We start from the raw sequence: 10,803 nt of genomic DNA on the forward strand, positions 1-10,803 counted from the left end.
AGCGGCGCGGCCCCGCTGCCAGGCAACGCGGAGACGCGGGCCCCGGAGCGCGGGGCCTGGGCGGGCGCCCCGGGCGGGCGCACGGGGAGCGCGGGGAACGAGCTCCGAGGGCCGGCGCGCGAGCAGCTGCTCCGCCACCCTCACCCCCGCCCAGCGCCTCCGGGTCGGTCAGGCCCCAGGCTCCCGCTCCCCAGCGCCTCCGGGTCGGTCAGGCCCGAGGCTCCCGCTCCCCAGCACCTCAGGATCAGGTCGGTCAGGCTCCAGGCTCCGGCTCCCCAGCGCCTCCGGGTCAGGTCGGTCAGGCTCCAGGCTCCGGCTCCCCAGCGCCTCCGGGTCAGGTCGGTCAGGCTCCAGGCTCCAGCTCCCCAAAGCCTCCCGGTCAGGTCGGTCAGGCCCGAGGCTCCCGCTCCCCAGAGCCTCCCGGTCAGGTCGGTCAGGCTCCAGGCTCGTGCTCCCCAGAGCCTCCCGGTCAGGTCGGTCAGTCAGGCCTGAGGCTCCCCACGGGCCTCTCCTCCGCCTGGGCCCAACCGCGGGGCTCCCAGCAGGAGAGCCCTAGCCTGAGCGCCCAGGCCCCAGGTCAGGCCTTGACCACCACCACCACCACTACCAATGACAACAAAAAGGTGTGCAATACCCAGACAAAACACACATGGTGACAGTGAGTAACACAAGCTGATTTTACTATTGTTAAAAAAAAAAAAAATGAGGCCATCAAGGCTTCTAACACACAGGCATTTGAGGATTCTCCAAATACATGCAATAGCATCAGTACATAGAATTCTAATGCGTTTAGTAAGCAAATAAGAACATATGGAACGTATAAAGCACAACATTGATCATATTATTAAACCAGAATAAATAATAATAAAAACTAAGAAACAGTTCTAAGAGAATTTTTTTTTTTGGTCAGTCATGGGGCTTGAACTCTTGAACTCCGGGCCTGAGCACTGTCCCTGAGCTCTTCAGCTCAAGGCTAGTGCTTGAGCCACACACAGCACCACCTCTGGTTTTCTGGTGGTTAACTGGAGATAAGAGTCTCATGGACTTTCCTGCCTGGGCTGGCTTTCAATGGTGATCCTCAACCTCCTGAGTAGCTAGCCACCGGTTCCTGATTCTAAGGGAAATTTTTTAAACCTTTAAAGTTAGATAGATGCTAAAATATTAAAAACTTGGGAAATCAGCAATGTGACATCATATTATAGATGCAATGCAATCTCAAGCAAAATCCCTGCGTTGCAGTTTGGCAATTTGATTGCAGAAGCTGTATGGATCCTGAACATCTCAAAGTCATGGGGACAGGGTTGGGAATATGGCCTAGTGGTAGAGTGCTTGCCTTGTATACATGAAGCCCTGGGTTCGATTCCTCAGCACCACATATATAGAAAAAGCCAGAAGGGGTGCTGTGGCTCATGGCAGAGTGCTAGTCTTGAGAAAAGGGAAGCCAGGGACAGTGCTCAGGCCCTGAGTCCAAGCCCCAGCACTGGCAAAACAAAACAAAACAAACAAAGTTGTGGGGACAAAGCCTTAGAAGGAAACAGAGACAGAAGGCTTCACAGAGTAAGCTATTGGCACTAGGTGAACTCAGAAGCATGTTCAACCCTAGGACAGTCAGGAGGAATCCACACCAAGACAGAGGGACAGCGAACATAGGCTCGGTCATAGAACAGGACAACCTGGCACAAGGATTATGCGGAAAAATTGATGCTGCATACAGTGAAGAAAAGAGATGGATGCCATATAAGGTGGATTTCACACCGAATTATAAATACTCTGAGGATAAGAGGTGTCAATTTCCCATCAGAAACAGGGATTACAAAGGTGACGTCCAAGCTCAGGGTTAGATGCTTGCCTAACATGAATGTAATCTTGGCTTAAATCCACAACATTATTATTAAAAAAGAAAAATACTAGCTCAGTACTGGTGGCTCACACCTGTAATCCTAGCTACAGGAGGCTGAGATCTGAGGACCCTAGGAGGCAAGTCCATGAGACTCTTATTTCCAATGAACCACAAAAAGCCAGAAGTGAAGCTATGGCGTACATGGCAGAGTGGTAACCTTGAACAGAAAGGCACAATACCCAGGCCCTGAGTTAAAGCCCCAGGATCGGCATAAGGAAAAAAAAAAGAAAGAAAGAAAAAAAAAAGACCAAAAAGAAAAAACTACTGGATCCTGAAAGTGCATTAATATAGGTTGGGAAAGATAAGGGAGAATGATCAAGAATCATTAAAAAAATAGATTCATTGTACCCATAAACCCCTTGGTTAAATAGCAACTCCTTTTTATAATTACTTAAACATAAATTTTAAAAAATGGTGAAAAGAAAAATCTGCAATACAAAGGAACCCTAATATTTAACAACATAAATGTCATGATAATCAGACTCTAGAACTGTCCCAAACTGAGGAAGGCTAAAGACACAAGACAACTGGATAATGGTATCATGGGTTGTGACAATCTCTCCTCTTGAGTTTTATTAAATTTTAAAGTATGTTATTGAGGTAAGTGGCAAAATCTAAATAAAATTTTAGGTTAAATAATATTTAATCAATATTAATTTCATGATTTCTTCTGCTACACTGTCATGTCAAATAATTCCTTACTTTCAGAATACATGACTTTAGCCAGAATTTGTTTTAACAAGAAAGAATTTAGCCAGGCACTGGTGTCTCACACCTATAATAATAGCTAATCCAGAGGCTGAGATATGAGAAATATGATATGAAGACAGCCAGGGTAGAAAACTCCATGAGATTCTTTTTAATTAATTTATTTATTTACTGTCAGAATGATGTACAGAGGGGTTACAGGTTCATATGTAAGGCAGTGAGTACATTTCTTATCCAACTTGTTACCTCCTCCCTCATTTTCTCCCACCCTTCCCCTTCCCACTCCTTCCACCCCCCCCCCCTTGTAAAGTTGGTTTACTGCTTATTGTCTTCTAAGCATTGCTGTTGCATTGGTTCACCTTTTATCCTTTGTCTCTCCATGAAACAAAGCATGGAAGAGACTTTGTCTCTTCCATGAGATTCTTATCTCCAATTAATCAGCAAAAAGCCAGAAATAGAAGCATAATTCAAGTACTGGAGGACCAGGGTTGAAAGAGCCTTTTAAGAGCATGAGGCTGTGAGAACAGCACTAGAACAAGCACTTATGAACACACACACACACATACACACACACATGAATTTAGGAATAAACACAAGAATTTAGGAATAGTCTTCACTTCTTCAAGTAATATATTGTTTATACTTATTTTAGAAAGAAAGGATGAGAAGGAATAATGAAAATGTAATAAAATACTGATATGTGTGGAATAGTGTCCAAGAATATAGTGTGGCAATCTGACAAATTTTCTACAGAAGTCTAAAAATATCAAAAGAATATTTCCAATTAAATGCATTTTAAAAATAACAGAAGAGCTATAAATATAATTCTTGTTTGGAAAGTTTGCCTATCAATTATAAGGATGTTGGTTTCATTCCCAGTACCACAAATACAGCAATAATAAGTTTATATTCATAAAGTATAGCCAATACCTAACCTCTATATTATTGAGAAGTATAATGTATAATCTCAGAGTTTGTTTTGCCACTGCTCCAGTCTTTTAAGTGAGCTCAGTATATTTTGTCAAAATAATTCTTGTGAAATTAATGTAGCTTGTGAATTTGTTGTTATTCAATAAATTCTGACATTGTGGAAAGACACAAATTTCTAACACAGCTTGAGCATGACACCTTGCTACTTAGGAGGCTAAGACATGTCAAAGCTATCCCGGGGAGAAAAGTCATCAAGACTCCATCTCCAAAGCAACTACAGAAAACTGTGGTGGAGACATGGCTTAAGTGTAGATCAACAGCTGGAGCAAGCCAGCCCATCATTCAAGCTAAGCAAGCAGGTGGTCCTAAGTTTCAAACCCTAGTAATGGAGTTTAAAGGTACTGGCTACGGTGCCAATGCAACAAAATTTCTATTTCTGTCTATATATTATGAAAAGAATTAGAAACTGCAAATAATGCTTCAGTAAACTGATATTTATTTCCATTCAATCATTGGTATGTTGGCTATGTTGGAACTGATTAAACAGCTACTGCTCAATAGTTTCAGTGTGCAAAACTCCATAATACTGGGTGACATTTGCAGATTCATTTATATGTTACTTATTAAAGCAAAGAAATCATTGCAAGTCTTTGATTTTTAATTATAGATAGTAAATATAAGAATATTTCCTTTCAATATGTGATACATGTATATACTTAAATGTGATATATATATATACAGTCCAACAAACAAAATTTTAACTATCATAAATACACTTATTATATAAGGTATCTGTAAATTCTTGTCATTCTCCCTAAGGTAGCTACTGAGATGACATTTCAATCAGTCATGAGTGAGAAGCTTCCAACTGCGTAGAATCAAGTTCAGCAGTAGCTAGAAATTAAAAGTGAGAATTATATTCTATATCTCAAAGACTGTAGTCAATAAGTCAGTAAAAATACCCGGAACTTTGTCATTGTTAACAAGAAGAATATGTACTGCACTTCAGTATAACATAGCTTTAAATATGATTTACCCATACTTCCACACCAAGTGCTAAAGCCTCAGTTTCCCATAACACATTCATTTACTCAACAGTCATGTGCTGAAGTATTATGACAACTCCCCAACAATTATATCCTATAACCCCAGAACTGATTAAAGGCAATGTACCCATAAACGCAGACATTCTGATAGCTCTAAAGAGCCCTGTCTGAGCATACAGAAGGGACATACATGTCCTTTAGTGTTAGTATTGTAGATTCTGTGGTGGAGGTAATGTTGACATCTGAGGAATAAGAGAAAAGTACACCACAGAACTGGGAAGCAGGAAATAAAAACATCTAAAGTGCAATAGGACACTTGTGCGATTAAAAGTAGTTCAAGTTGGCTAAGCTTGAACAAATGGACAAGGGCAAGAAATGAGGCTAAATAACTTTAAATAATTGAAATGGCTTGGAGACTTTTAGTCCATGTTAAGGAATTTAGAATTTTTCTGAGGGAAAGGGGTAAGCTAAAAATATATTAAAAGAGAGACTTAAAATAACACAGTTTGAACTATAATTGCCTGCCTATGTGTTTATTATATGAGCTGGCTTTTTGCCATCATCTTGACAGAGAAATTATGATATACACATTTTCTATGAATAATTTAAGAGCATAGGTGGATAGTTGCACAGCAATGATAAAGTGAAATGTGTGCTTCCCCAAACAATAAAGACTTGTGAGATTTTTCTAACTACAGAACATGAACAAATGAAAAATAAGTGTATTTTCTTCAGAAATGTCCACATTCTACAGTTTTTATTCCATCTGTACATATGAAAATATTTCACTAGAATCTGTTAAACATTTTACTCATATTTATTTCAAAATCCATGAAGCTACAATTAATACATTAATTCAACCACATACCTTCTATTTGTCTACTGCTCTGTTTTGCCATCTTCCTCTGCCTCTGAAATAAGTTAATTGTATTTAAAACTTTTAAATTAAAAAAGATATATTACAATTTGAATTACAAATCACTTAGAAAATGTGGCCTTTAAGTAACATAGAAGCAATGAGACTTAACTTGAATATTATTTCAATTTTTAAAAATTTTGTTTGCTACTTTATATTAATATGCTAAAAAGACTACAAATATTAATCCATTAGTATATTATTTCAGAAGGTATTATATTAATACAAACATTAAATAATTCAACAGATACACTAAATCCATTATTTGTGATCCCAGCCCAACTTATAAATTTTTTTATCATCTTTTCCACGTAAATGTATTTTTTCATAAATTGAATTTTCTTGATCTTCAGAAAGTTAATTATTCAGCAGGGTGTAGTGGTATATGCTTATAATCATAATTACTTAGCGGAAAGAGCTAAGATCATAGTCATAGCCAATCGAGACTAAAGTATAAAGTCCTATCAAAAGAAAATTAGGCAAAAAAATGACTGAAGATTGGGTTCAAATACTAGGGTACTTGATTAGCAAATGCAGACCTCTGAGTTCGATAATCAGCATAGTCAGGCAAAAGGGAGATTAAAAATTGAACCCAGATCACTATGTTTTATCACCATAGACACATGAAGGAATTGCTGCTGTCATAATAGCTCATAAAACACTAGTGAACAAAGATTTTAAGTATTATGCTATCTAGATCAGAACTACAACAACAAAAAAACTAAGGATAAATGTAGGTTTATATTTACCTTTTTCCAGGACTGACCTTGCACGGTGACTACTGTGTAAAGATCTCTTCTCTTTCTTCAGCAAACATTTTCTGTTGGCAGCCTCTAGCTCTTCCTCAGTCCTGGGGTAATTGCAAAAGACAAATATTTAGTAGCTCATTACCTGGACTATTCCTAAATAACTTACTTCTTAATGCCACATGTCAAAACAGAATTCAAGATTAAACAGTCTTAAACCTAAAAGTACATCAAAGCATACCTCCTGTGCAAAATTACAGGTACAAATTGTTGTGGGTTTTTTTTAAGCATCTATTTCCAGGAAGATTTTGAACTAATAAGACCTCCAAACAAAGTAGTAGGAAGAAAATAGTTTTCTGTATCACATGGTGTATCAGATGATACTGGTCTTTCTAGGGGGCCTATTCTAGTAATGTTTCTGAGGCTGTCAGTGGAAATAAAACTATGGGAGATAATGGATATGTTCACACTCAACTATAATAATGATTTCAATATATGTCAATACAATAAAACATCACATTGTACTATAAAGATCTAGATATGTATATGGATTTATATATAGATGAAAATTCATTTATATAAATGAATATATACAAATGGACTAATAAAGGTTCTACTATGAAAAAAAACAAATGGACTGAATTACCTAAACATATATAAATATGTATACATGGAATTTAAAATGAAACTGAAGATAGAAAATAAAATGATTGTATTTACTAAACCAACAAGGGATTTAAACAAACATCTCCTAAAGACATTTTCAAAAGCTTATTTTCACCCATGTGTTCGTTGCACTTATAAACTGTTAAATTAACCAGTCAGGAATACTTCAGAGTAGCAGTTTGTAGGGATGAAAGAGAAAGCGGATTTGGTAATCAATAAAACATCTTCAGATAATTGGCTTCTCATATCATTACCAAGACATCTGAATTGGGACATAGCCTTTTTTTTCTTCCACACACTTCCTCACACTGATTAAAGTACTATGATTAGTAGTAGTAATGACTACTTATTGTTATCATTATTATATGCAGTAGTGCTAGGGCAGTGCACTATTACTGAGCCATGTGTTCTACTACTTGGTTTTGAAATAAGTCTTACTTTCTGCCCCACGGCAAGACTGAGATCACGTATTTTCGTCTTCTGGTAGTTGGGGCCCAGGTGTACGCCACTGCACCAAGCTTCCCTCCACTGAGTCAGTCTCATGAGCTTTTCTCCCCATCTCAGACTCCCATGTAGCTTGGGGGGACAGGCATATTGCATTGCAAGAGGTCACGGGTAAATAAAGGGGTCTTATCCATTTTTCTGTGAGACGGACCTCAGACTATGAATCTCCTGTCCTCAATTAGCTGGGAGTACAGAGCTCAAGCCCTGATGCCCAGCCAATTAAGGAATTGTTCTTTGCCACTTAGCAAGTGCTATTTATCACTTTCCTTAATTCTTGCATTAATATTAATTTCCAGTTCCTTGAATATTCCTATTTGTCGCATAGGAGAAAAAAACCCAACAGGACAGGTTTTATTCCAAGGAAATGTCAGTGATAACACTGAAGTCTCCAATAAAGGAAAGTTCATTCCACAATTTGCTCTGTAGCTAGCACTTGACTATTTGGGTTTACATTGCAGTCTTCGAAACAATAGCTTCACTTGTTAATATTTATATTTAAGGAAATGATAATGAAAGCTTTATATCAATATAAGTGGTTTAATTTTAAAAGCCTCAAAAACATATCACTAAGCCCGGTGCTAGTGGCTAATGCCTATAATCCCAGCTATTCATGAAGCTTAGATCTGAGGATCCTGGTTCAAAGCCAGCCCAGGCAGGAAAGTCTGTGAGACTCTTGTCTCTAATTAAGCACCCAAAAAGACAGAAATGGCATTGCCCTTCAAAGTGGTAGAGTACTGACCCTGAGCACAAAAGCTCAAGGATAGCCTCTAGGTCCTGAGTTCAAGGCCCTGGACTGGCACACACATACACACACGCACACACATACACACACACACACAAAATAGCCACTGAAAAACTGATTAAGTGAGTCTTAAAAAATAAAACGGAAAGATTATACACTGTCCTGGGTTAACAGTATATGTGTAAGTGCATTTCCGAACATTATTTTCCAAAATCATTTCATATGCCACTAATCTCAATAAAGTGGTTCAGCAAAATTATGCTTTAAAAATTCATGAATATGCTCAGTTCTTTCCCAGTTCAGGTTGTAACTTACTTTTTTAGCTCACTTAATAGTGATACTATGCTTTTTGCTTCTTCTTTGAACAGTTGGTTATATTTTTTCACTTCGCTTTTATTCAACTGGCTGTCAGCTTTCATCTTAAAAAGTTCAATTTCAAGATCTTTTAGACTGAATATCATCTCACTTATTGTTGAATCGGTATTACAGTCACTTAACTGCCTTAAATTTTCAGGATCTTCATTTTGTTTCTAGAGCATGTTAAAAAATATTGTTTTTAAAAAAATTAAGTCCCTTTACAAGTAATTAATGCTAAAAATGTGAGAAAATAATTACATATGAATTAATTTTCATTTGTCTTAGGTTTCAGTCTGTTGATTTGTTAGACAATATGAAATGTGGGAAATAAGATACTGCGGGTTAAAATATTTATCTGCAGTATCAACCATATTAAATCTTAAAAAAAAAAAAACAAAAAACATTGAGCCAGGTGCTGGTAACTGACAGCTACTGTCATCCTATCTACTCAGGAGGGTGAGACCTGAGGATGGCGGTTCGAAGCCAGCCCAGGCAGGAAAGTCCATGAGACTTTTATCTCCAACAAATTACCTCAAAACAGCTAGAAGTGGCGCTGTGGCTCAAGTGGTAGAGTGTGAGCCTTGAGCAAAAAGCACCTCAGAGACAGCACCCAGGCCCTGAGTTCAAGCCCCAGGACTGGCCAAAATTAAAATTAATAATAATAACCCTGAATAATTTCTTTGTCTTTCTGTGAAACTGGAGTTGCCATGGCGCCCTCTGTATGCTGGGCTGCTGCTCCGCCACTGGAAGGCAGCAGGAGCCCTGCATCCACAGGCTACCAGGATTAGTCCTTGGTTTTGTTTTTTTAGAATTTGAGCAATGTAACTCAAGAGGTACCATATAATTGTGACCTACCATATACTCGTGAATAAGATCTTTGAATGTCAGGAATTTCTCTTCTAAGTCCTCCTGATTCTTCTCTAAATGTTCCCATTCCTTTTGGATGCTTTTTATGGACAATAAATCCTGCTCTAAACATTGGATATCTTCTTCCAGATGAGGACAGTTAGTAGATGCAGTATCCAGTTTTTCTTTCACATAACCCATCTTCATTAATGCAATATAGTTTGGTAATAAAGGATATAGCCTGAAAAGTGGCTAACATAAAACCATGTATAAATTCTGATACAAATTCAGTCACAATAAATAAGACTTTATAACCAATGCTTAATATACCTTATTAAAATAGTTTGAAACTTAAAATTTAAATCAATAGTAATTACTAATTTATACGTTCAACACTTGTCATCTTTGTCACAAAGCACCTGAAGTTGGCCCTAGGGATATTTTATTATAGATATAGATATAGATATAGATAGATAGATATAGATATCTATATATATATAGATATCTTTGCAAAATGATTCTAAACCACACCTTAGTGGAAAGCCTCTCACCCCTTCCCTCAATATTTAAGCCTAGTAAAATTACTGGCACAAACATTAAAAGGGCTGTGGGTCTCGCTCCAAAGAGTCTTCCTAGCAAGTGCAAGGCCCTGGGTTCAGTCTGTGGTATCCAGAAGAGAAATACTTACATTTTAAGAGAGGGGGGGACGATGATAGAAGGTAAAACATTGATCAAGATGTATTGTTTGCCTAAATTGATATGTTGAATACACACTCCTTTTTTTTAATAACTAAAGGTAATTTAAAAATTAAATAGTATTATCCTATTGTTTCCAGACAGTTCTATAATAAGCTAGTTGGTACTTCTCTACAACATTTAGCCTCCTGCATATTACTTGGCCTTCCCATTTGATTTCCAGTGAACAGAGTGGGGTTGCGGCCTCCCACGGCCTAGCCACTTTCCTACTATGAAACTGTAACCGCTCTGTACTTCATTTTGACAACAGAGAAATAAAAAATAAATTCAATAAAATAGACGATTACTCTTGTTTTTTTTTTTTTTAAAAGGGGGTGCGGCGGGGAGGAATGAGTTGTATACTGGTAGCCCACACCTGTCATTTTAGCTACTCAGTAAACTCACAACTGGAGCACTGTGGCTCAGTGTCAGCACAGGAAGAACGTTTCTCTGGACTCTGTCTCTACTAAAACTAGCAGAAAGCAGGAATTAGAGGCATGGCTTAAGTGGTAGAACACCACCGTAGCAAGCGGAAAGCTCTGAATTCGAACCCTAGTGTGGCTAAAATGAGGAGGGGAGGGCAGGCGTAGGCTTAAAAATATAGTCTTATATGCTTGTTATGCATTTTCTTACGCCTTACGTACTAGGGAAAGTAATAAGAGAGGAGGCAAACTTCCCCATAAGTATTTAAAATGACGACATTCTGT

The 10,803-nt window shown here is 38.1% G+C and overlaps 1 long non-coding RNA gene across 1 annotated transcript; it reads right to left on the minus strand.

The window, feature by feature from the left end:
• Nucleotides 1-4,265: 4,265 nt before the first annotated feature.
• LOC125367220 lies at nucleotides 4,266-9,697 on the minus strand. Its single transcript, XR_007214014.1, has 4 exons — nucleotides 9,371-9,697; nucleotides 6,250-6,350; nucleotides 5,453-5,495; nucleotides 4,266-4,432 (listed from the first exon to the last, which is right to left on the minus strand). It is a non-coding gene; the product is annotated as an uncharacterized LOC125367220 (long non-coding RNA).
• Between the last annotated feature and the right edge of the window lie 1,106 nt (nucleotides 9,698-10,803).

Source organism: Perognathus longimembris, chromosome 18 (assembly GCF_023159225.1).
Source record: "Perognathus longimembris pacificus isolate PPM17 chromosome 18, ASM2315922v1, whole genome shotgun sequence".
In the NCBI taxonomy this organism is placed as follows: domain Eukaryota; kingdom Metazoa; phylum Chordata; class Mammalia; order Rodentia; family Heteromyidae; genus Perognathus; species Perognathus longimembris.